Source organism: Balaenoptera physalus (genome assembly GCF_965194825.1).
Source record: "Balaenoptera physalus genome assembly, chromosome: 21".
Taxonomy (NCBI): domain Eukaryota; kingdom Metazoa; phylum Chordata; class Mammalia; order Artiodactyla; family Balaenopteridae; genus Balaenoptera; species Balaenoptera physalus.
The window spans coordinates 33141420-33167671 of NC_138902.1; the positions used below are offsets into that span (position 1 = coordinate 33141420).

At 47.1% G+C, this 26252-nt stretch overlaps 1 long non-coding RNA gene across 9 annotated transcripts in view; it reads left to right on the forward strand.

The window, feature by feature from the left end:
* Positions 1 to 26252, forward strand: part of LOC309651357 — a 70886-nt gene that overhangs the window by 26674 nt on the left and 17960 nt on the right. For 8 of the 9 annotated variants that reach the window (XR_014258033.1, XR_014258034.1, XR_014258035.1 and 5 more), the window contains one exon: positions 23296 to 23748. This is a non-coding gene — a long non-coding RNA (uncharacterized lncRNA). Of the gene's footprint in view, positions 1 to 23272; positions 23749 to 26252 lie in introns of all 9 variants that reach the window. The other variant, XR_014258032.1, reaches the window with a different exon arrangement.

A 26252-nucleotide genomic window follows, 5' to 3' on the forward strand; every position in this document is an offset into this window, starting at 1 on the left:
AGAAATATATATAGATATAGATATTTAAATTATAAATATCTATATCTATATCTATATATATATATATAAAGCACAGACACCACTGCTCCAGATTTGTTCAAACTGGTTCAATGCTGCATTTCAATTCTTGTGTCAAATGCTGGTTTAGAAGGATTTTTGGTGACATGTGTAATCTATGGTCTAATGATCCAGGCTGATTGAATGTTGAGTCAGTAAGAATTTCTCATTTCTCGTTATATGATGTTCACTTTTTTGAAAGCAGATTTTTTTTATAGAGGAAGAAGGTAAATGTCACACATTTCAATTTAAAATGTGAAATGAAGTATATTTTCTTGCTAATGGACACAAAAACGTGGGTTTTTTTCTTTTCCCAATCAACAGATTTTATAGAGCAGACCCATTGTTTCTGTTGAATCCCCACTATGCCTATGGACTGGACACATGGTGAGTCCTAGGACCTCATCACCCGTCTGCCTTCACAGCCTCTGCCGCGTCCCCTGCAGCCCAGGCTCTGTGGCCCATTGCTGGGTGCCCTCCATTTATTAGTCTCAACTTACTTTGCACAATTTCTCTTCCAACTTCTCTGATGCTATAAAACTCCTCTCTTTTAAATTCCATCAACACATTTTGTCTATTTCTGCCTCTGCGCATCTGTTTTTGCTGCTCCAACATGAATGCCAACCTCTTTCTCTCCAACAATTAAAATAGGGCCTGTGCCTCAAGGTCGCTACAAGGTTACCTGCCCGATGTGCGCACAGCTTCTACACTGCTTTGTCATCAGACCACTTACTAAAACTGCTCACATTACTCAACCCATCCCAGCTTCAATTTACCATAATTCACGCACAGAATGTCCTTAGCACCCACTGCTGCCTCAGATGCCTGGATGAAGGGCAAGAAGTCGGCACCAGCTGAGGCCGCGAGCTCACGGCACCTGCAGCTCCTTTGGTCAGAAGGCGGAGTCAGCTCAGACACGCGGCCCCTCAGGCTGTGAGGACTCCCAGGAGGGCAAGGGGACGAAGTAACAGGGTGGGCTCAGGGTCACCAGAACTCCAGTATCCACGGCCTTCGAGTGGACGACTGCAGTGAGCCTGGAGAAGAGCGTGTGGCCAGCTCGGAATATTCGTCCCGGGGGGAAAGGCTGACGACTGGGCAAACGGCGCCAGGAGAAGGCGGGAAGGACGGAGTTGGGCCTGTTGGGCACAGCGGGGGCTCTGAGCTCGGCCACGTGGGCTACTGGAGGGTGAACGCCGGCTGCTGTGCGGGGCCAGGTGCAGGGAACGAGGCTCCAGGCTCCCAGAGGCACGTGGAGGCTCGGACCCTGGGAATTGGCCAGACTCGGGACTTGCTGACAGACTGGGCTTGCGATGTAAGGAGACCGGGTTTATAGAAAGTTCCTGAGCCTGGGGCCTGAGCCGGTGCTGGTCCCTGCCACGCTGAGCAGAGCAGGGCAGGGCAGGGCAGGCAGGGGTCCTGCGCTGAACCTTTCCATCTGAGCTGCCGGCCAGAGATCCAGGTGAGACGTCCAGGCAGAGGTTGGGTATGTGAGCCCAGAGAGCAGGGCTGAGCATCTAAATGTGGGAACCTGTCAGCATTGTGGTCGTGCTTAAACTCTTGGGATAGGGTGCGACCCCCTGAGTATGGAGACAGACGAAAGGATTTCCATTATTTCCAGGAAGAGAAGAGGATCCAGCCAGGTGGCCAAGGGCACAGCAGGAAAACTGCAAGTTCCCAGAAAAATCACTTCAAAACCTGGTTTCTGGAAGGTCAGCAAAAGTGTCCAAATACTGTTGCAAGGACCAGGCAGACGAGGATGACATCTGCCAACAGGAAGATGACAGGGACTTTGTCAAGAGCATTTCAGAGGCGCCGCCACCACCCCTGGGCTGGAAGCCTGGTCAGCAGAGCGGGGGTGGGGGAAGCCATGCAATAACGGAGGACAGAGAAGTGAAGTGGAATCCGGAGGCTGACGTGTGCTCGTCAGAGGGGGTTCTGCTTGATTTTTGTTTTGCTTTTAGATGAAGACCAGCACATTTGCACATTGATGAGTTGACTCAAGGAGGGAAAGGAAAAAACAAGCCCCAGGTACGAAAGGCCGCCTGGATGTGCGTGGAGATTCTCATGGTAATGGGCAGGCCCCACCTTCACTCCAGGCTTCCTGTCTGGTTCACTCCTCGTTTGATCTGTTGTGGGAACCATCGTCTATGGTTTGTTTTTCTCAGATGGGTCTCTGTGCCTCTCTGGTTGGTCCAGATGCGGACGCAGGAGCTGTGCCATAGGGGCGGCCACCCCACGTGCTGGGCACTTTGCTAGCACAGGGCTGCGTGGTTGTGAACCCAGACCGAAGAGTCCTTCAGAGGAAAATGTACGATCCCCAAATTGGCCGTGTCAGGTGGCATTCAGAATGAGTGCCAGAAATAGCCTGTATTTTTGGTGCAATCAGCCACCTCATACCTTTTTCCTTAAAGCTTAAAGGAAACAGAAAAGCACACACAGCCCTCAACATTTCTTTGGTCCAAGGTGTTTGTGTCTGAGACCCAGACCACCCAGGAGGGAAGTGTTCTAGAAAAGTGAGGTGTTCTTATGTTTTCAGCTGGATCAGTGGGCTCCCTGTATCGTGCAATCAACGGGGAAACGGACCTTGAGATCCCAGAATGAGCATCTAGGAGACGGGCATCTCACCTGGGTACAATGCACCAACCCTTCAGCTTGCAGAACTATCCTCCCACTTCGACAACCTTGGCCGAGGGAGGCCTGTCCTTGGTTTCTGGCCGCTGTGAGCCACGTGTGCCCTGGGCATGAGTAGAAGAGGGGGGTCCTGCTCGCCCCCGTGTGACACATCGGCCAGCCCACTTTACAGGACCGTGGACGTGACCTGGGGTCCCCGTCCCCACCGCAGGGAGAGCCTGCTGCTCCTGGACTTTGAATCTGCGTAAAGTGTCTGAAAAGGGACTGTGTTCGGAGGATTTGGCTTCTGTCCATCTCCCCTGACAGTCCAGCTACATCTAAGTCAGTGTGGCTTTTAATGCCATAAGCTTTGGGCGCTGTGCCGAAGTCCAGCCGCATACCCACCGAAAATGCAGCACACGCTGCAAAGAGAGGGAGTGACTTTGCCTTAATAGTGCTTCACGGGGACCTGTGTCTGTGGGCTGATTCCCCTGTATGGTTCCTCACTTCCGGTGGGATGAGGCCGAGACTCCTTCACATCATCCATCATCTGGTCCTGTTTTTCCAGCTTCAGCTCCCTCCTCTCCCCACATCCCTGCCAAACACTTCCTATGTTCTAACTTAGTATTTTTTAACTTATTCACAAAGACTGCTCTGCACTAACAGCAAAGCCTATGCTTAACAGTATTCTTGTTTGCAGAAGGTTTTGTTTCTGTGACAGAGTCACTTACAACTCTGCACCCTCTCAGATTTTGTTTCCCTCTGCATACGACGTCTGAATACCTCATTACTGTCTGGTGAGCTCCTATTCATACTTCAAAGCCCAGTTCAAATGTTATCAGCTCTGAAACCTTCAACCACTCCACCCCTAACCAGAGTTGTTGCTCCACAGCCTTTTGCTGTAGAACTGATTATATTTGTGTATAACTTTGGGCGTTTTTATTAACATATTTGCCTTCAACATTATGTAATGAGCACCTCAGTAGAGGGACTAGCTATGATACGCCTGGGTGTTGCATATCACAGTGCTAGCACAAAGTGGGGTTACTAAATATGCTCTTCTTTGTCCAAGGAAAGAAGGATGAGGGAGGCACAGCGCTAATGAGTGCCATGTTCTTAGTGGGTCATGTTTTAGTAAAAGCCAGCACAACTGTTCCGGTGAACTGGCTGATGGTCCCCCGCCCTGCTTCCTAATTAGAATTGACAACTGTAGGGGCACCTGCTCTGCTTGCCTGTCCAGCACCCTCTTTCTCTTCTTCATAAGGGCACCCTGTTTTCCTTTGGGGACTCACTCCTCTCCAAGGCATGTAACTTGGGTAACACTCATGAGAGTGTGACTGGGTGGGGCTGCCCCACCTTGTGTCTCTGGGGGGGGCCCACAAGCTAGGCCTCTCCTGGGAGGGTCTTCCATCCCCGACTGCGGAGATGGGTTCAAGGTGGGCACCTGACTCTAGCCAGACCAATACATTATTATACCCACGTCTGCTGGGATCATTGAAGGAAAGCCCCTCTTTTTCTGATGACTGGATGCAAAGCACATGAAAGCCCCAAGCTTTGGGAGTCGTTGTTGCTGCCACATGGAGAAACCAAGCCAGCAATGAAGCCTACTCAGAAGGAGCGACCAAAGATGGGGACAAATTTCCAATATGACCACCTGGATCCAGCCATGCCTGATGCTCACACCTGGGCCTTGGGCTACATATCCTAAGCCATTTTGAATTGGGCTTCAGTCCATTGCAATATACCATGTCCTGGCCATTGCCTGATGAATCTCCCTGTCAGAGAAGAACTGACTCAGTGGCAATGTAGTGATGGCAGATGCTATGCAGGGAGGAGAAGGGGGAATTCCTGCCGAGGGTCATTGTAAGCTTCCCGAAGGCTGTGGTCCTAGAACCCAGGCAGGGGCATGTCGGCACGCAGCAGTGGTCAGAGCGTTCCAGGCCAGCCACGGCTGGGAGAAGAACACCCAGTATCAGACACAGGAGAACACTTGCTGAGCCCCTGCCTGCACCCATGCCGGGCAGAGGACCCCGGGCCCCAGGGTGCTGCTCCACTTCTGCTTTTGCCTCACAGACTGACCGGCTCTTCAACTTGAACTTGCTGTAAGGTGCAGTTTCCAGAACAGCGACCACTCCCAGGCCAGCGAGTTTGTCTTCTGCCGCCAGGTTACAATATTGCTGAGAGCTGGATCACACGCATGCGTATGTGTACATGTATGCATGTTTGTGTACATAGTAATACATAGCCTACATCTCTGACTCTGCCTCTCAAAAGGCAATTTCCTGTCTCACGATCTCCTCCTGGCTAGGGGCTCAGCTGCCCGCGTGGCTGCTTGGCGACCTCAACACAGGTCTGTGGCCCCTCTGCCTGATTCTTGCCACGTTTTAATGGGATGTGACAGAGAGAAAACAGCTGTTTGCTCTAATGAATTCTCCTTGGCAAATGAGAGATTACTTTAAAATCAAAGCAGCCAGGGCTGATACCCCAAGTGGAAATAATTAAATTTCGTGCTGGAGAAAGATTAGAGGTCCTTACAGAGGGATGAGAAAAAAGACTTTAAAAATCCAAGTTCAAGAGTGTTTTAAAGAATATGGAAGTGAGCTTATTTGCTGCAGAGATGGTTTCTGGTTGCGTGTTTAGGGTTTGGTGCATCCCACACGGGCAAGGGCACCAGTTCCTTCCAACTAGATTGTATAGTCAGCACTGCTGAGGGGAGGGAACTGACCACAAACACAACAAAGTGGGGACGGATGTCGGTGGAAATCTGGGCTCGGGGAGTGAGAAGTAGGCACTACATCTGAAGTGCTCATGTCACCATGAAGTGTCAGCAGGAAGGGCCTCTGGCTGGGTGAGTGGAGAGATGGTGGGAGGGAAGTTAGGGAGTTGGGGGAGAGTTAGGTAGGCAGCCCGGGCTGGGACAGGGCAGGTGGGCACGTCCTCAGGGCCCACTGCCCTTTTCCTGACTCAGCATCCAGTGAAAAGGAGGTGATGAGGGCTCTGAACACCTTTCCCCGGCTCCTTCGGATGCCTGGTTCTAGCCTCACGGGGGATGCTGTAGGCAGGAATGCATCTTCCCAGACTCCTCTGTAGTAAACAGTGCCCGGGAAATCAGCCTGAGCTGGAGGGAATCAGAGCCCAAGTCATTATAACGACAAAAGATTTCAGAAGGCTCAGCCGAGCACAGCTCTTCTGCACGTGAAGGAGCCTTTCTGATGGGCGACTAACCAGCTCCGTGTTTCTCTCCAAAGCCCTGTAATCCTAGAAATCAGAACTGATTAGAAAACTAAGGCAATTGCTAGGTAGTTTCAAAGGCTTGAGGAGGCATGTCCAATAAACCAAGGATGCAGTTTCATGGGAGAACCTAGACACGTGTGGAAGCTGTGGACCACAGGGTATTGCAGATACCACGCCGTGGGAGGATAGCCACTTCGCGTAGATCAACTTGTCAGTCAAGATGTGTGTTGACTTTTCGACCTAGAAATTTTAGTTTTTAGGAAACTAGGCTAAGAAAATAATTAGAAATACAAATATTCACATCTGAAGATGTTCATAACAGTGTTACTTATCATAGAAAAATTATTGAAGGTATCTGAGTTCAAAATGATGAACTGGTTAAATATAAATGCAATGAAATGTTGTTAGTCATTAAAATTGTTCTGAAATTTTTTTATCTATGGTGAAATGTTTGTAAAGAACTTTTTAAAAAAATATTTATTTATTTTTGGCTGCATTGGGTCTTAGTTGCGGTGAGCCAGCTCTCTAGTTGAGGCACGTGGGCTTAGTTGCCCCGAGGCATGTAGGATCTTAGTTCCCCGGCCAGGGATCGAACCCACGTCCCCTGCATTGGAAGGTGGATTCTTAACCACTGGATCGCCAGGGAAGTCCTGTAAAGAATTTTTTTTTTTTAATTTTACTTATTTTTGGCTTCATTGGGTCTTCGTTGCTGTGCGTGGGCTTTCTCTAGTTGCAGCGAGCGGGAGCTACTCTTCGTTGTGGTGTGCGGGCTTCTCATTGCAGTGGCTTCTCTTGTTGTGGAGCACGGGCTCTAGGTGCGCGGGCTTCAGTAGTTATGGCTTGCAGGCTCTAGAGCGCAGGCTCAGTAGTTGTGGCCCACGGGCCCAGTTGCTCCGCGGCATGTGGGATCTTCCCAGACCAGGGCTCGAACCCGTGTTCCCTGCATCGGCAGGCGGATCCTTAACCACTGTGCCACCAGGGAAGCCCCCTGTAAAGGACTTTTAAGTGAAAGGGGAATATGGGACTCCACATAAAATATTTTAGCTATTGCAAATGAGAGTAGTTGCTTTCTGTATATGTACATGAATATTGCATAGAGGAAAAAATCAGAAAAGAATCCATCAAAACACCAACTATATATATTTCTAAGTTACATATATCAGCATTATGGGTACAGGTTTTTTGAATTTTCCTCTTTGTACTTTGCTGTATTTTCTGAAATTTTAATGATAAGAATGTATCACTTTTTAATCAGAATTTTTTTTTACTCAGACATGTCACTTAACCATTCAAACCCTCAACTTAACCCTCAAATTAACACAGTAATTTAACATCCTCTTCCTATTTTTTTCCTGTTCTGGTTCACGCATCTGATAAAAGAAGGTTGCATTGGATGAGCGTCAGTCCTTGCCCAACCTTGCTTCACACGACGGTGACATCGAGTCAGCAGTCCCATGTCCTTGAAACGTGCGGTTCTGTGTTTTCACTCTGAAGCTCCGATCCTGCTCTGGACACCCTGTGCGGGAGCAGCTCCCACGCGAAGGGGGCGTCTCCCCCCAACCGTGCGCTGGGAGGGGTTTAAAGACAGCACCACGACCCTGGGCTCTCACACGACGTGGCCTGCCAGTCCCAGGTTCAGCCTAAAAGCAGCAGGGCCCCGTCCCTCTCCCCACTTGGCAAGCCTTCTCGTCTGTCGTTGCACGTGGTCTCCTAAAACTGGACGGACGGGCAGTGTTTTAGAAGGTTTTATCTCCACGTCTTATCACTACTTTCTTATTTTATTTTTAGGTAAAAGTTGTATATATTTGAGGTGTACAACATGATTTGAGACATGCATACATAGTGAAATTACTACAGTTAAGCTAATTAACATATAATTTCCTCACATAGTTACCATAGATCCCAGAACTTACTCTCCTTCTAACTGGAAGTTTGTGCCCTTTGACCAACGTCTCCCCATCTCCCCACCCCCAGCCCCTGGCAACCGCCATGCTACTCTCTGCTTCCATGAGCCTGACTTTTTTAGATGCCTCATATAAGTGACATCATGCAGTAATTTTCTTTCTGTGTCTTGCTTATTTCACTTAGCATAATGCCCTCAAGGTCCATCCATGTTGTTGCAAATAGCAGAATCCCCTTTTTTTAAGGCTGAATAATATTCCATGGTGTATATATCACATTCTCTTAATCCATTCATCCATCAGCAGACACTTAGGTTGTCCCCCTGTCTTGGCTATTGTGAATAATGCTGCAATGAACATGGATAGGTATGTGGATATCTCTTCGATGTAGGGATTTTATTTCCTTTGGATAAATACCCAGGAGTGGAATTGCTGGATTGTATGGTAGTTCTGCATTTAATATTTTGAGGAACCTCCATACTTTCCATAGTGCTTGAACCAAATTCCATTCTCACCAACTGTGCACAAGGGTTCCCTTTTCTCCACATCCTCGCCAACACGTGCTAATTCATCTTTTTGTTGATGGCCATTCAACAGGTGTGAGGTAATAGCTCTTCGTGGTTTTGATTTGCATTTTCTGATGATTAGTGATGTTGAGCATATTTTCATGTACCTGTTGGCAGTTTGTATGTCTTCTTTGAGGAAATGTCTGTTCAGGTTCATTGTCCATTTTTTAATGGAGTTGCTTGATTTTTTGCTGTTGAGTTATATGAGTTCCTTTTGGATATTAGCCACTTATCAGGTATATGGTTTGCTAATATCGCTTCCCTTTCCGTGAGTTGTGTTTTCATGTTGTTGCGTTTGCTGCTTCTCACTACTTTCTAATCTCATCACCCACCTTTCCTCAGCAGAACTCACCCTTCCTGCCAGCCTGGACGGTGCGTGGAAGACCTGGCGCTTCCCATGCAAACCTCCCTGGGTCCTTCCACTGCCCGCCGTGCCCCTCTCCCCCCTCTTCACTTGATGAAACCCTAGGCTGGTAACATTTTTGGTGGAAAACCATGTCTTCATCACTTTCATCTACCTCTAAGCCTTATACAGTGTTTGCACTTAGTGGATATTCAATAAATATTTTACATAAATTGCTGTTGGAGTCCATTTCTGAACAATGTAAGAAAACAAACCTTGGTTTTTAGCCTCAAACTTAATTTTTAGCCCCAAACAATATTCTTATCCTTGATCACTCTCCTTATTTACCATATTTAGCTTGGAATGATTTTAGCTTTTCCCAAAATAAAATTTACCCTCAAATGATGAAGTTTTGCCACCAGAGAGTAGATCTTAATGAATATACCCTTGGCTGTAGAGGTGGTTAAAAAAAAAGAGTTGAAGAAAAAAAATTAAACAGTAATAAAACCATTGGAACTAATACGTAGGTCTATTTTCAAAGTTATCACTTGAATGTAGATATTTCTATATTTAAAAAAAATCAGACTTCATATCTATTGTCATATCTTATTCATTTATTTCCCAATTCTGAAAGCATCCTAAGAAAAAAGAAATCTAATTAGCATAAATTACAAAGGAGACAAGGAAATCCTCCTCCAAGTGGGACGTATTAAGACCCTCGCTCCTTGGGGGACGTGACTCACTCCACAGGATCACATATGAATATCTTCTCCTTGATACACAAGTTTCAAAAAACAGCTGGGGTTTTAAAATTAAACTTGCCTTCGTTTTTATACATAGTTTGGCACAAGTCTGGCACTCCTAGTCACAACTAAAATCGGGTGGCATGAGGCGGAGGGAGATAGGGCTTCAAAAGCGCCAGCCGTCCCACCCCGTCTGCGCGCGGGTCCCAGCAGGACTGTGTACTAGAGCGCCGTCCTCCTGTGGTTAAACCCCTCGAAACTTGCGAATCGCTGACGTGCCGATTAATCTTTGCTTCATGGCTCTTATCCTGGCAGTTATTCTCATCAGGCCACAAATGATTCCGTTTATTACCTCCCTGTTCTTTAAGGTTTATTCCCCTTTTGCTCCGTCTTCCTCGTAATGAGAGACCACAGCTGAGGCCCCTGGGCTCCTAGGATTTCCTTTGCGTCTGAGGAAAGTATGCAGAGTTCTAAGCCCTGGTTCCTGATTTTCATTGAATAGGTCATATTTTCTGAGCCTCATAACCTCGGCATCTCCTGTAATCAGCTTTTACGTTACAAGTCCCTACTTGGGATATTGTGACTGTTGGGTAGAGCTGATCAGGAAAGAAGTTTATTGTTGCAGAAGTGAGAAGAAATTATTAGGCTAACTCATATGTGAGGGAGATGTACCTGGAAGAAAGTCTGTAATAGGGCATGTATGTTCGGGGGTATTTTTAAGTTGTATTGACAGACATGAAATCTGTTGAACCTGAATCAAGCAAATATGACTTTGGTCAGTTCAAAGAAACCTCTCGCTCAGCAGGAATGAGGCCCTGAGGAAGGAACCGCCCCTGGGCTGTAACGCTTTCGCGAGCTCCGGATCCGGACTCGAAGGCAGTGGCTGGAGGAGGAGGAAGGGCCTGCGGCAAGAACAGGAGTGGAGTCTCTGCGCTCAGGACGCGTGCACGCAGCCCGCTTGTTCCTCCTGAACACGGGGGTCAGGAGCCCCCACCGCCCCCCTCGCCGAGGGGCTGCACCCTTGACCTTTGACCGATCCCGCCAGTAAAAGCTTGAGTCCACCCAAGAGGATTGCGAAACGCCGTCAGCTGTTGTGTCCCTGCGTAGACGCCCCTCAAAGGGGCAGGACTGGAACAGACTGGAACAGGGTGGGAGAAGCCTACGGCAGGATTCCAGCGAGCGGCTCCACCGGGTACGGGGAGGAGCCTCGCCTGCGCTCACCATTCCGTCTGGATCCTGGTTCTCTCGCGATATCTGTCTCTGTGGCAGCTCAGCGGCCGCCACCTCCCCTCATCCCACCAACGCTTGCACACAACACGCGTACACATGCATAACGTGCGCACAATCACACACGCATGTGCAAAACACATACACATGCACACACATGTATACACATGCACGTCCATGCAGAGGACACGTGTGCACACAAAGCAACACCCACAGAGGAAACACAGGCACACAGTACACACGTGCATACGTACATATACAACATACACCCACACATGTACACACATACTTAAATACACATACACACACTACACATGTGCACACACATGCACCCACACTATGCACACACACATACGGAAACATACAAACGCACGCACACAGGTGCTGGAGTTGGCCTCTAGTCCGACACGTCCTCACCCACCAAATTCCCCTGAGGGTTGGCACGGCTAAGGGGATGGAGAGTGCTGCCCGAGACAATGAGTCCGCGGCCCACTTACCTCAACAAGGCTTGCTGAGCTCCACGGCAGCCACCACGCCCACGGCCCATGCTGACCCGCGGTGCCGGTGGCACTGCCCCGTCTTGGTTCTGACAGCACAGCCCAGGAGGCTGGGGGCCTGCGTGTGCAGGAAGCTTCGAGGTCGAAGCGTGGAGCCGCAGGGCCAAATCACACACCCCCGGGCTTTGCACACGTGCAGGTTGTGAATGGGTTTTGTAGATGAAGGTGAAATCCTGTCTTTCTATGCAGTCTGCCCGCTTAATGTCGAATATAGGCCTTACACAATATTTTTGGTTCATTAAATTGTAACTTTTCAATAAGCTGGCTGGTCCCACACATTAAACATTTTCGAGAATGCTGGGGAGGGGAACATGCACCAAACCACTGAATTACTTGAAAGTCGGGTTTCGAGGACTGGTGAGCTGTGGACGAGCAAACGCTCCCCGGTTTTATTTTCCCGGTTACAGCCCGTTTCCTCTGCCACCTCATTTCCCAGTCCCTGTGCTTTTCTCTGTGCTGTTGATTCTCAATATATTCCTTGTTCCAGTCAGGTCATGCTGTGCACACATCTTGATTTCCAGACAAGGTTAAAATCCCCTTCTGTCTCTTTTAACACCTATAGTACCTAGCAGAGGGTTCAAATATTTATTGCTTGTTAATGCATGATTGATTAGCAGGGAACAGAACTAATTTTTTAAATTGGTTGCCAGTTGAAAAAATTAAACAAGATATCCCAGTGCTTAACCATAGAAATGTGACGACCTGACTCCTGTGATCACCTGGTTAAAACTCCTTCCAGCTAACTGCCCCTGGTTATCCACATCTCCTGGTTACACCTTCTGTTTCTAAGAAATCTCTCCGTAGACAATCTTGTTGGATACTTTACAAGACCCCACAGCCCTTCTCAAGTGTGTGTCCCCCTGAGTGGGCACCCCAAGACCCCCACCAGCCCTCCTCAACATTCTTCTCTTTCAGTGCATTTTAATGAACAGTTTTGAAGTCTGTGGAAATGTGGGTGTGTTTCTTGGGGCTAGTCTTTTCAAAAGGAGAGCAGACCTTTCGTATTTGAGGATGTTTCGTCTTTTGGAGCTGATAAAGAGTCTTTAAAAACAAGGGAAATAGAAACCAGAGGGAAAGTACAGTGAGTGAACACCGTACTTTTTCTCACGCCCCAAGTGGGAAAATGCGCGTCTTAAATAAAGGAATACATAGTCCTGGATGGCTTTAAACTAGCATGTCGTGGAATCAACGCATCCCTCTTCAAACGACCTATTAAATAGAGAAAACCTGTACTCCACATCTGCCAGCTGACCCTTCTGTTCAGAGGCTCCCTTTGCAATGCTAGGGTTACAAGCATGATCTCCCCTCTCATCCCATTTGTGTTGAGCCACCACTGACCTGCAGAGCTGGGTGAGACTCACCAAGATCACTGGACACCTTTGCTTCGGAATGAGACCACACTCGCCGTGCGGTATAGTGCGTCCCAGGACTTATAATTGGAAATTTGTAGCTTTGGACCCGCACCCATTTCACCCACCCCTAATCCCTCCTCTGGTAACCACCAATCTGTTTTCTGTAACCGTGAGGTCAGTTTTTGTCATGTGTTTTTTTTTTTTTAATTCCGCATATGAGATCATACGGTGTTTGTCTTTCTCTGACTTATTTTACTTGGCATAATACCCTCTAGGTCCATCCATGTTGTCACAAATGGCAAGATTTCCTTTTCTATGGCTGACTAGTATTCATGTGTGTGTGTGTGTGCGTGTGTGTGTGTGTGTTACATTTTTCTTTATTGATTCATCCATCAATGGACACTCAGTTTGCTTCCATATCTTGGCTATTTCAATGCTGTAAATATGGGGGTGCATATATCTTTCCATGTTAGTGTTTTCATTTTCTTCAGAAGTGGAATTGCTGGGTCATATCATAGTTTAATTTTTTTAATATTTATTTATTTATTTGGCTGCGCCAGGTCTTAGTTGCGGCACGTGGGATCTTTAGTTGCGGCATGCAGGATATAGTTCCCTGACCAGGAATGGAACCCAGGCCCCCTGCATTGGGAGCACAGAGTCTTAACCACTGGACCTCCTGGGAAGTCCCTAATTTTTAACTTTTTGAGGAACCTCCAGACTGTTCTCCATAGTGGCTGTACCAATTTACATTCCCACCAACAATGCACAAGGGTTCCCTTTTCTTCACATCTTTGCCGACATTTGTTATTTCTTGTCTTTTTAATGATGGCCATTCTGACAGGTGTCAGGTGATATCTCATTGTGGCTTTGATTTGTATTTTCCTGGTGATGAGTGATGTTGAGCATCTTTTCATGTACCTGTTGCCATTTGTATGTCTTCTTTAGAGAAACATCTCTTCGGATCTTCTGCTCATTTTTTAAATAAGATTGGGGGTTTTTTTTCCTATTGAGTTGTTTGAGTTTATTATATTTTGGATATTAACCCGTTGTTAGATGTTTTCTCCCATTTGGTAGGTTGCCTTCTCATTTTATTGATGGATTCCTTTGCTGGGCAGAAGCGTTTTAGTTTGATGTAGTCCCTCTTGTTTGTTTATGCTTTTGTTGCCTTTGTTTTTGGTGTCACATCCAAAAAAATCATCACCAGGACCCATTCGCAGAACTTACCGCCTATGTTTTCTTCTAGGAATTTTATGGTTTTAGGTTTTATGTTCAAGTCTTCAATCCATTTTGAGTTAACTTTTGTGTACTGGGTGCCATTCTGAAATATCCACAAGACAAGGAGAACAAGGATGAGATCACTGTCCTTCTTCTGATTTTCAAGACAGTGGATAGGTATTTTTCTAAAGCTCCTGAGACTCCACTAGGACCCGGTGGCCACAGGCAGCTTCCACGCTGGGTCAGCTGTCAGAGGCGCTTGTGCTGTGACTGTCCAGATCCTGAGCTTCTGGGAGGGAAGCAGAGCCTTTGGAGAGAGACTTGGGAAGCGGGTGGGCTGTGAGGGGCGGGTGAGAAAGAGAAAGGCAGATCTCCGGGCTGTTCAGATGAGCCTCAGCAAAGCAGCGCAGGCAGGACCAGCACTGGTCACCAAGCCACAGCTGCCCTCCTTCCACAGGCTCTCCAAGTGTGGAGAAACCTGCCGTTTTCCGTCTGGGACTGTCTCTGTGCTTTTTCAACCAGATTTAATCTTTACAAAATGTGATAACCAAAATAAAGGGATTAATTTTCCCTATCACCCTTTTCCCTTCCTTGGCCAGATCCTGGTTTTAATGGGAGTTTCCAGAGGGTTGAACCCAATGCTCCTCAGAAAGGATTTTTGCTCTTGTTGACTCCTTGATTTGGGGTTTGCTTGAAGGTCTGTTTTAACAAGTTTTTGAATCAAAGTCCGGTCTGTTCCAGTCTGTTTCAGGCAGAGAGGCTGGGCAATGAGCATAGCAGTCTGGGTAGTAGAGCCAGAACACCCAACCTGCCATAGCGCGGTCCCGGCAGGAGGCGCCTGGCCTGCTGTGGGGGTGAGGGGGGCATTGCCCAGGCGAGGGAGGGAAGGCAGCCCTGTGAGAACTGCCTTTGGGGGAATCCTCCCATTGAGGTTGATGTTGCCAACAAGGGCCCGGCTCTGTGGGGCGTTCTTCTACCTCGGAGACAAACAGTGTTCAGCTGAGCCCAGGCCTTCCATTCTTGGCTTCAGTCTTCAGTCATTTGCTTCCGTTAAATGTACCAGATTCCTAAATCATCTCCAATGCCGGCCAGTACTTTCAGACAGAGCAGGACTCTTAACACTCTTTATGTGTGGCTGTCAGATTAATTTTGATGTAGACTTGAGTGAATGATAACGCCAAAAATTTGTTCAGTGACCCTGCGCCCTCCAGATGCCATTTCATCAAACTAACAGGACTGGGTATCAACTTCTAAACTGTATCAAGGACAGAGATGTGCTTCGGGGACATGCTGTGTCCCACATACCAACTTTCCCCCGAAGTCTGTAGATTTAGTGTTTGTCCACTAAGCATCACTGGACAACCATTAGCCGTGAAGGTCACCAGCATGTGTGTGACACGTTTCCCCCCAACCAGAGAGATGTCCTGGCCCTTCCTCTGGGGCCTCGTGATACTGTGCACACAACTCTACGGTCGTTCTGGACACTTACTATGCTACGGTTCAGACACGCCCACAGACGGTGACAGGTGGGGTGGGGTCTACGTGTACGACAGACAGAAGCACACAAATGAGGTGCAGAGAGAGGGCTGCACCAGCGACCAAAAGGAGGGGAATCTGAAGACAGAAAACCCCGTCTCTTAACACTGCTCTGTCACAAAGTGGCTCTAATATGAATAATAAAGATTTTAAAGAGGGGTGCAGATGTCACATTAAATGCAAGTCAACTGACAAACTGATACTTTGAAAAACTAAGTGCAATTTTGATAACCGATAGTGGTTAATATCAATACAATATAAAGATGCCTTAAAATGACAAGGAAACTGAAATTGTGAAGAGACAGGCAAGAGGAAAATATATAAAGCATAAAATAGGTTATTTACAGAAGGAAAATACATGTAACTAAAAACTCTTCAAAAACATGGGAACAGAGTTTCCTCCTTCCTAGAATTTAGGGGAAATTACAGGTAAAATAATACCTATTGGTTTGAGAAATATTAGAAGCGTTCTACCGTAAACTGCAAGACATGAAGGGAGAAGGGAGTTCTCCCACAATCCTTGTGAAAATACAAATTTTTGTCTTTTGAAAGCGTGGCCAGATATATCCAAACTATAAGTACACTTATCCTTAGTACCAGTGACCTGACTCCTTGCCCCATAGAAATAAAAGAACGTAGGAAAATGGGTGTCAGAATGTCACTTGGCCGAGGTCACCAAACCCATTAATAGCAGAAGTGCTGAGACGAGAACGGGAGTGTTGGGGGGCGATTCTGAGACCCAGGAGGGTGAGTCAGTCGTGACCACCAGGCTAGCTTGTGGGTGAACCTCTAGCCCGAGAGCTTAGGTCGGCTGGCCGCCCATCTCAGCCACTCCACTGAACCAGGGAGTCTTTGAGGGAAAATAACACTCTCCCTCCCTCCTTGGGAGAATGGCTTAAGGTGAGGGCACAGCGATGGGAAAGCACAGGTGCGCAGGGAAGGTGAGCGCAGCACACGTGAACTGGGCATTGTCTCGAGTTCTGTGTTTCAACAGCCCCAGACCTGGAATAGCTCTGTACATAATTCCATCCACTGTGGAAGCCATAATGCCCCCTGTTTATTTATGACAGAAGAAATTAGAACAGGTCACCAGTCCATCCCTCTCGCTGAGCAGGATTCTTCACACTAATCTCTCTCCTGTCATTGAAAGCCATCAGCAAGTTACACTTAATGTTCTGCGTCCTCTAGGGAGAGTAGAAATAATGACAGTTGTCAGCACTTTCTTCCTGGGCCCCAGACACCACAGCCAAGTCTATCTCAGTGACAGGAGGAGTGGTGTCACTGGGGTCGTGGAACGCCCCCCTCCTCCCTCCCCACCTGAGCTACAGCAGATAAATCTCTGCCACTGAGTTTCCTTCGAGTGGAAACCCTCATGCATCCTGAGGAGGAGTGAGTTGTCCATGGGAGTCATATCAAAAGATGAAAGATTTACACAAAGAGGAAAATCCTGGATTGTGTGAGACTCTTACCTGCATCCAGGTGTCTCCTCCTCGCCGGTCCCCTGGTCACAGTGACCACGAGTCACGGGCTGTCTTCACTGGCATCCAGGTGTTTGGAGCAGGAGAGCGTGGGGTCTCTCAGCCCGTGGCAGCCCCTGTGCCGTGTGACCTTGGACTCTTTCTTAGAGGGGGGAGCAGGGGCCTCCAGGGCCATCTCTAGCGTTGATTCTGCGGGCGGCACCTCCGTCCACCCTCCCCCACGGCTCCCTGTACATCAGTCGGTCTCAGACAACTCATCGCTTAAGTCACAATGACACGTTTCAAATTTTCTGCAACAACCGTATCTCACTTTACAATCAGAAAAAGAACAAATGTTTTTAATATTTGAAATTTTCAGGGAAAAAAGTTAAAAACCCAAACCTTTTAAGAAGTTGCAGCAGACTGAAAGATGCTGAAATTGCAGATGACTAAAGCGGGGACCAGACTGACTGCTAAACAATAATTCTTAGAAGAAGGGGCACGTGCGGGTCAGACAGAGGGAAGCAAGTGCCAGCTCCCTGGAACATGGCAGGTTCCACCCGTGTTGGCTGAGGAGGTGAGCGGGCACTAACTCCGGCTCAAGGTCTCCTACTTTCCTGCTGAAACAACCAGTAAAGGAGGAATGCAAACACTTCCACAGCCGCACCACACTGGGAAATGAAAGATTAATTTTTCTTTGCAGGTACTGATTAAGGAAGCTTTCATCAGCTGCCCAATTAGGGAAATCAATGCAGCATCACATGAAACGGGTCTAACTAAATGTTCCCTTTTTATGGAACATACACAAGATCTAACAACCACCACGTTGCCTACTTGGTTATTTAACACAGGAGAAAACAGGCCCTGAGGAGTTAGGTAACTGGCCTGAAGTCACAGAGCGAATTTATAGCAGGGCTGAGACTAGGCCTGGAACTTCCCACATCCTGTGACTGGTTCCCCATCTCCTCCGAACACCCTCATCCGTCCATCCCTAGGTGACCTCCTTCCAGATATGTTTGAATATCCCACTTCTCCCGTCTCCACTGCCTGCTGGAGGGGCCTGCCTGCCCCCACCCTAAATCCACCCTTCAAATAACAGGGCATCGTTTCAAGATGTACACTGTATAACTTGGCTGCTTGAAATGCTCCAGTGCCTCCTGTGGCCCTTGGGATGAACCCAAACCCTTGGGTGTGTGAACGGCCGCCGAGGCCCTTGCCTCACCCTCCTTCTCCCCAGGCTCCCAGACTCCTTCCTGCCTGGCCTTCGGCCTCGGGGCTGCATCTGCTCCTGGGAATCCCTTCCACCCAAAGGCAGGTCCGAAGCGGTCGTTACTCTCCTGAGAGCTCCCGCTTGCGAACCAGGAGGGTGGCACAGCCTCAAGGTGCAGAAGGGGCAGCTGCCTGTCTGCCTTCTGGCCACTCTCTGGTCACCTGAGGTATGGTGATTATTCAATGTCTCTGACTCGGTTTCCTTGCCTGTAAAATGGGGATTGAGTTATACTCAGGAAGACTCTAGCTCAGCCCAGGGCGAGTGCTGTATGTGTGTGTGCTACATAAAATGAATAAGTTAAATACAAGTAATGATTTGTATTGACATTTCAGTTTGAGGGAGAATCATAGCTGGGGGACTGTTTTCTGGCTTTGGCAGCTGCTGCTGAGAATTCTGATTCCCTTCTGAACCCCCGGCCTGTGTGTCGCCAGGTGAAAGATCACAAATGCAGACCTTTCCTGATCCATACGCATTTCAAGTGTCCCTCATTAGTCAGACATGTCCGTGCACCTCTCAGTTCCAAGACCAACCCTGTGAACTATTAATCACTCTGAGGAGGAGCTCGATTGCCCCAAGGTCCCTCAGGTGCAGAGAAATAGTGAGAAACCGAGATGTGGTGTCCCTGACGGTGACAGCAGGACAGGACTGCATCGCTGAGCATGGGTGTGGGCGAGGCTCTGACTGGCCATCGGGCAGCGCCGGGGTGAAGGTACCCTGGGAAGGGAGGTCCGCATCCAGGGGAGGTGTGCGTAGCAGGCCACTTTCAGTAAGCTATGCATTAAACCCAGGGTAGCTAAAGTAAAAATACAGTGGAAGGGCCAGGCGACAAAGCTGAAGAGCGTGGACCAGGAAGACAAAGAGATGGTTAATAGGAGAGAAAGGACAATGGAAAGAACGTGGACGGAGGAGGATATTATCAAAAACAAATGCAAGAAACTTACCAGCCCCTACGGACACCCGCTACGGGGCCGTAACGGGAACTCAGACCGTCTCAGTGGCCACAGGTTCAGTCCAAAAGTGTGGATTGTCTGCAAACGGGCACCACGAGGGGAGAACCTAGGGCTTAGGGTCTGCCAGGCGGGGCTGACCTGGGAAGAGATGGCTGGGACATTATGGAGAGGGCGACGGGGGTTGGGGGGTGGGGTGATGCTGAATGCGTGAGGAGCAGGGCCGGGGTGCCCCGCAGGGAGCTCAAGGCGCCCACCCACACAGCCCTCCTTAAAGACCAGCTTGTGTGTCCTTCCTCTCCTCCCGTCAGCCCCCCGGGGAGCCTTAGTCAGCTCAGGTCTTTGCAAATCCAACCATCCTCCTTCAGCGTGCCAGGTACAAAGTAGTCGAGGCAAGTGGATTTATCTTTATTTCCCCGGTGGGATTGGATTAGCCGTGAATGCCCTCCTCTGAATAGATCACCTGTTTCACACCCTCCCTGTTCCTGCTGGCATCAGGGTGATGCCTTTCAGTCTAGGTAGAAATTAAGTGAAATCAAATTGAAGATGTGGTTCACGTTACACCGGGTCATGGAGGACTTGGGCACCTGGAGGGAGGACTCAGCAGCAGGTGAGGGAGCAGAGCCAAGCGTGGATTCCAAAGTGGTGCCGTGACTCCCTCTTGGAAGACGCGGGGCTGTTTATGGGACTCGGAGGGGAAGGGGTTTGCTGGTGGGGCAGCAGCGGTCGGAGCAGGCTCTGGGGACTTGACCGCCTAAGGACAGTCCCGTGGTGGGAATGGGGCGGGTCCAGGCTCTGTGGGGTCTGAGCTTAGGCAGGTCAGGGAGCCTCTTCACAAAGAAGAATTCAAAGTGACCGACAAGGTGTGTCAAAACAGGGCCCTGGAGCTTCCTCAGCTCCGTGGTGCATCCCCCGTGGGGCTGGGACTTCTCGAACAGAAGCCTAACGAGAGGAATCTTATGTTACTGTGATGGGATGACCACTGGATCTGTAGTGTTTCTTGGTTTTGTTTCAATATAAAACTTTCTCCCTCCATGCTGTGGTCAGTGTGCCATAAACCGGGCAGTCTGTGCCAGCCACCATGGTTCAAAGGGACCCTGATAACAGTTTCCCAAGAGAAGCACAGCCAAGAAAACAGTGATGCCCCTTGGGCTTCCCTGGTGGCGCAGTGGTTGAGAATCCACCTGCCAACGCAGGGGACACAGGTTTGAACCCTGGTCCGGGAAGATCCCACATACTGCGGAGCAACTAAGCCTGGGTGCCACAACTACTGAGCCTGTGCTCTAGAGCCAGCGAGCCACAACTACTGAGCCTGCATGCCACAACTGCTGAGCCTGTGCTCTAGAGCCCATGAGCCACAACTACTGATGCCCATGTGCCACAACTACTGAGCCTGTGCTCTAGAGCCCACGAGCCACAACCAGTGAGCCCATGCACCACAACTACTGAGCCTGTGCTCTTAGCCCACAAGCCACAACTACTGATGCCCACGTGCCACGACTACTGAGCCTGCACTCTAGAGCCTGCGAGCCACAACTACTGAGTCCGTGTGCCACACTACTGAAGTCTGCATGCCTGGAGCCTGTGCTCCACAACAAGAGAAGCCACCACAATGAGAAGCCTGCGCACCGCAACCGAGAGTAGCCCCCGCTCGCCCCAACTAGAGAAAGCCCGCGCACAGCAACGAAGACCCAACACAGACAAAAATAAATAAATAAACAAATTTATTAAAAAAAAAAAAAGAAAGAAGGAAAATCGTGATGCCCCAGAAGCCACACTGGTTGTTTCCATGTTTTGGCTGTTGTAAATAATGCTGCAATGAACATGGGGGTGCAGGTATCTTTTCCAGCTAGTGTTTTTGCTTTCTTTGGATAAATACCTAGAAGTGGAATTGCTGGATCATCTGGTAGTTCTATTCTTAATTTTTTGAGGAACCTTCATACTGTTCTCCATAATGGCTGGACCAATTTACATTCCAACCAACAGTGCACAAGGGTTCCCTTTTCTCCACATCCTCACCAACACTTGTTATTTCTTGTCATTTTGATGATGGCCATTCTAACAGGTGTGAGCTGATATCTTATTGTGATTTTGATTTGACTTTCCCTGATGGTTAGTGATGTTGAGCATCTTTTCATGTACCTATTGGACACCTGTATGTCTTCTTTGGAAAAAATGTCTATTCAGAGCCTCTGCCCATTTTTTAATCAGATTGTTTTTTGGTGTTTGTTTTTTGCTATTGTGTTGTTTGAGTTCTTTATATCTTTTGGATATTGATCCCTTATCAGGTATATAACTTGCAAATATTTTCTCTCATTTAGTAGGCTGCTTTTTCATTTTGCTGATGGATTCCTTTGCTGTGCAGAGCTTTTTAGTTTCACGTGGTCCCTCTTGTTTGTTTATGCTTTTGTTGCCTTTGCTCTTGGTGTCAAGTCCAATAAATTATCGCCAAGACTGATGTCAAGGAGCTTATGGCCTATGTTTTCTTCTAAGAGTTTTATGTATTACATTCAAGTCTTTAACCTATTTTGAGTTAATTTTTGTGTATGGTGTAAGATAGTGGTCCAGATTCATTCTTTTGCATGTGGCTGTCCAGTTTTTCCAGCACCATTTAATTACAGGGACTGTCCTTTGCCAATTGTATATTCTTGACTCCTTTGTCATTAATTAATTGACTACATGTGCATGGGTTTATTTCTTGGGCTCTATATTTTTTCCATTGATCTGTGTGTCTGTTTTTTAATGCCAATGTTAAACTGTTTTGATTACTATAACTTTGAAATATCGTTTGAAATCAGGAAGCATGATGACTCCAGCTTTGTTCTTCTTTCTCAAGATTGCTTTGGCTGTTTAGGGTCTCTTGTGGTTCCATACAGATTTTATATTTGTTATATTTCTGTGGAAAGTGCCATTGGAATTTTGATACGGATGACATTGAATCTGTATATTGCTTTGGGTAGTATGGGCATTTTTAACAATACTAATTCTTCAAATCCATGAGCACAAAATACATTTCCATTTATTTGTGTCTTCAATTTCTTTCATCAGTGGTGTACAGTTTTTAGTGTACAGGTCTTTCGCCTCCTTGGTTAAATTTATTCCTAGGTGTGTTATTGTTTTTGATGAGATTGTAAATGGGATTGTTTTCTTAATTTATCTTCTGATAGCTCATTATTAGTGTATAGAAATGCAGCACAACCAAGTGATAGGAGGGTTGGAACCCTCAGTCGTACCTCCACTCCCCACCTCTGGGGAGGGGAAGAGTGCTGCAGGTGGAATCTACCCCCAGTGGTCAGCAGTTCAATCAATGAAGCCTCCATGAAAACCCAGAAGACGGGGTTTGGAGAGCATCCAGGTGGGTGAACACATGGAGATGCTGGGAGAGGGGCGCCTGGAGGGATCACGGGGCCCCAAACCCCCTCTGCACACCCTGCCCCACGTGCCTCCCATCTGGCTGCTCCTGAGTTCATCCTTTTATAATAAACCGGTCATTTAGTAAGTAAAATGCTTTCTGAGTTCTGTGAGCCACTCTAGCAAATTAATTGAACCCAAGGAGGAGTCGTGGGAACCTCCAGACTATAGCCAATTGGCCAGAAGCACAGGTGACAACCTGGACTTGCGTTTGGCACTGGGTGGGGGGCAGTCTTGGGGCCCTGGGCCCCTCCCCTGTGGAATCTGACACTTACCTCCAGGTACAAAAGCCAGAACTGACTGACTCGTAGGTCACCCAGAGAATCGCTTGGAGGCATGGGGGAAACCCACACACATTGGAACAGAATCATACCTGTTCACATTACACTGGATCTTCCTGCAAGCGGGACCAGCCAACTCACCAGGTGTGCAAAGACCAGTGAAGTCAAGCTGTGGGTGCACCTCTGTCCACAACAGCCACCAGGGCAGCCTCAGCATCGCCCAGGTCTACACCGGGCCCTGACCTCAGCTATGCTGCCCAGGTTCTTTCCGGCTTCTGGCCCCTGAACTTCACTTTGCCTCTTAGTGATCACAGAGCTTATGCTTCCCCGTCTGCCTCTTCTGCTTCCCGGCCACATTGGAGAAGAAATAACCTAGAGGGAATCACCTGCTTTGACAAATGATTTAGGCCAGTCAAGTTATCCAGTATCCCCCAGCCTCTGTTTCCTGACCTGTAAAATGCGTATTTAAAAAAATTCTTCATATGGTTTTGTGATATTTGGTTGGTTTTCAGTCCCTTTGATACATTGTCCAAAGGCACCTTTGCGTTTACTTTCGATTTCACAGGCTACTTCTTGCTGTTTAAACAGATGATCGTCCAGTTGGAAGTTTCAGCCGCAGCTACTTCCTGCTTTGAATCCCAGCCTCATAGAGTTTATTTAAGTAAGATTTTTCTCAACCTGTGAAGCACAATTCCGAAGGCACAGAAAAGAAGCAGTGTCTGCACCTCATCCGCACAACGTGGTCGAGTGCCAAGTGCCACAGAATGTCCCACAGAGGCCACGGGGGAGTGACCCCTGGGGAAACGGTGCTCCAAGCTTCATGGACTGTAACGTCGTAGGAAAGAGAAAGAAGTGCCACAAATGAGAAAATACAAACGCGGTCTTGTCACGGATGGAGCTAGTGTAACCCTGGGAGACAGGAGGCTGCAGAAGGGCCTCCTGGCGAGGGGTCGGAGGTACTGAGACGGCTGAAGAATAGAAGGAAGAAGATCCAGACGCAGAAATTCCCTCTGGCTGAGTCAGCAAGGAGGGCACCACCAGGTGAGCCGCTGGCATTGTTCTCAGTTATGCGTGTGTATGACATGCGTTATGTATTTTAGGTTATCATATGTATAGTTATGTATGTATATGTGTATATATATATATAGTTACGTATGTATGTATACTTCTGTAGCAGATTATGTAATTATGTAACAACTTGTGTTATCTAGTATTTAGTATGTAGTTATAATTATATATTACATATGGTATATGACATATAGAATGTATTAAATATTCCATATATACTATATAATATGTAGAATACTATATATACAATATAATGTATACTATATTGTATATAAAATATATTGAATATAAAATAGTATATATAGTATAATAGTATATAGTATTATAGTTACATATGTTATAACCATAATATATAGCTATACTATATATAGTATATAGTATTCTATATAGTTACATATATTATATAAATGTTTTATATGATATATAATCTAAATGTAAATATATGGATATAAAATATTTTTTAAATACATTATTTTAGAAAATAAATGGAGAAAACTACAAATATTATACATTTGATCTTTCCAACAAAGAGCAGCAGATTAAGAATCCAATAAAAGCTAGAAGGAGTTCTGGCTCTCTCTAATCAGCTGTGGAGTATTGGAAAAATCAGTTCAGCTCCCTGGTCCAGTCTTGTCAGTAACTGAAAGATTAGCTGGTGCCCCTCAGGGGCCCTTCCTGAGCTTTCCTACAGAGTTTGATCCAAGGTAGGGCATGCAGGCCCATGATGAAGCATTCGAGAAGCTCCCTTCAGCTGGTCCCTTGGGTGTGGGTCACCTCTGTCCCTGCCCAAGGCCCACAACGACCCCGCCCTCTTGTGTGAGCCGGCCAGCGGTGATGACAGAACCCCTCCCTCTGCCTGGCACCCCCAGGCCCCTCCCCTGGCTCTGGCTTCTGGACCTCTTCCTGCCTTTGATACTTTCCCTTCTAGAAACCAGGGGTCTTTATCTCTCCTTGAAGTTGAGTTACTTAATCAAGATATTTTATATCCATCTTCTTGTATCACTTTTTTGTCCTGCAACATAAGACCAAAAGATAAAAATTTTTCATTTTTTAAAGATACCTTTATGCATTCGTATCTTTAATTTTCTCTCTTTTATTTCTTCTGGTTTTTTTCTTTAGGAGCACCAATTATACACACGTTATTTTCCCATTGTCTCCACATCATTCCCTGGCCCCCGAGTCACTTAACTGCCTTGCACTGTGCATGCTCAGCATCCTGAGTGACTTCAGGTTTGCTCCCCGTGTCCAGGACAGCACTTCCCACCTGCTTCTCCTACTTCTGATGGCTGCTGTTGGCGCTTTCACCTCCTGGCCTCTTCCTCCTTCACCCACTCCTGATCCTCTGTCCTTGTCCTGCAATCTCTCCTTGGAGCCCTTACAGCTCTTCCTTCTGCTTTTCTCCTAGGACAGCTTGTCTTGACTCCAAGTTTGTTTAGTGATGTTATTTCTTTGAATGATTTCTTATTTCTTTGTCTTTTTGCAATTTTGAAAAAAAAGATACAGGAAAAGTATAAAGAATTTTTACAAAACACATTGTGTTTCCATAACCCAAATTTAACTATATATTTTGTCATACTTGTTTCTAATCCTTTTAAAAGAAAAAATACATAATAGATATAGCTTAGGAATCCTTTATGAACAACACAGAGGCCTGTCCTCACTCACCCAGTGGTAAACAGTTTGGTAGTTTGTATTTTTATATTCCTTTTTAAAAAATTTACATATGTACATGTATCCATTATACAAACTTATTTTTGAAAGTGTTACTTTACATTAAGTGGCACCATGCTGTATTAATTATTCTGCCCCTTCCTCTTTTCACACTATGTTCGTGATCACAAAGTCCTATATTACCTATATTTCATCCTACTAGTTTTTGGTTGGTCACGTTTAGGCTTTACAAGACTGCTTCTGAGCTCTTCTTTTCCCTTGGTCTGTTTTTCTACTGCTGTACTGTTGTCACAATCTTTATGACTGTACCTTTGATGTATTCATTTTCTTGTAAATTCTCCCAATTTGGCTTTTTCTCAAAAAAAGAGTTTTTGGTATTTTTCCTTCTCAAACTTTTTTAAACTTATATTATAGAAAATTTTAAACATATGTAAGTAGACCCAATAGGATAGCCCAATCCCAGCTGCAGTGATAATCAATTCATGCCCAATCTGGTTTCATCTACGCCTCCCCCTTGGTCCCCCCACCCCTGCCCCAGATTCTTTTGAAGCCAGTTCCAGGTAGTGTATCATTCCAAGCATTTCTTTTTTTCTTTTTTTTTTTTAATTTATTTATTTTTGGCTGCGTTGGGTCTTTGTTGTGGTGTGCGGGCTTCTTATTGCGGTGGCTTCTCTTGTTGTAGAGCATGGACTCTAGGCGTGCAGGCTTCAGTAGTTGTGGCATGCAGGCTCAGTAGCTGTGGCTCTCGGGCTCAGTAGTTGTGGCTCGCAGGCTCTAGAGTGCAGGCTCAGTAGTTGTGGCGTACA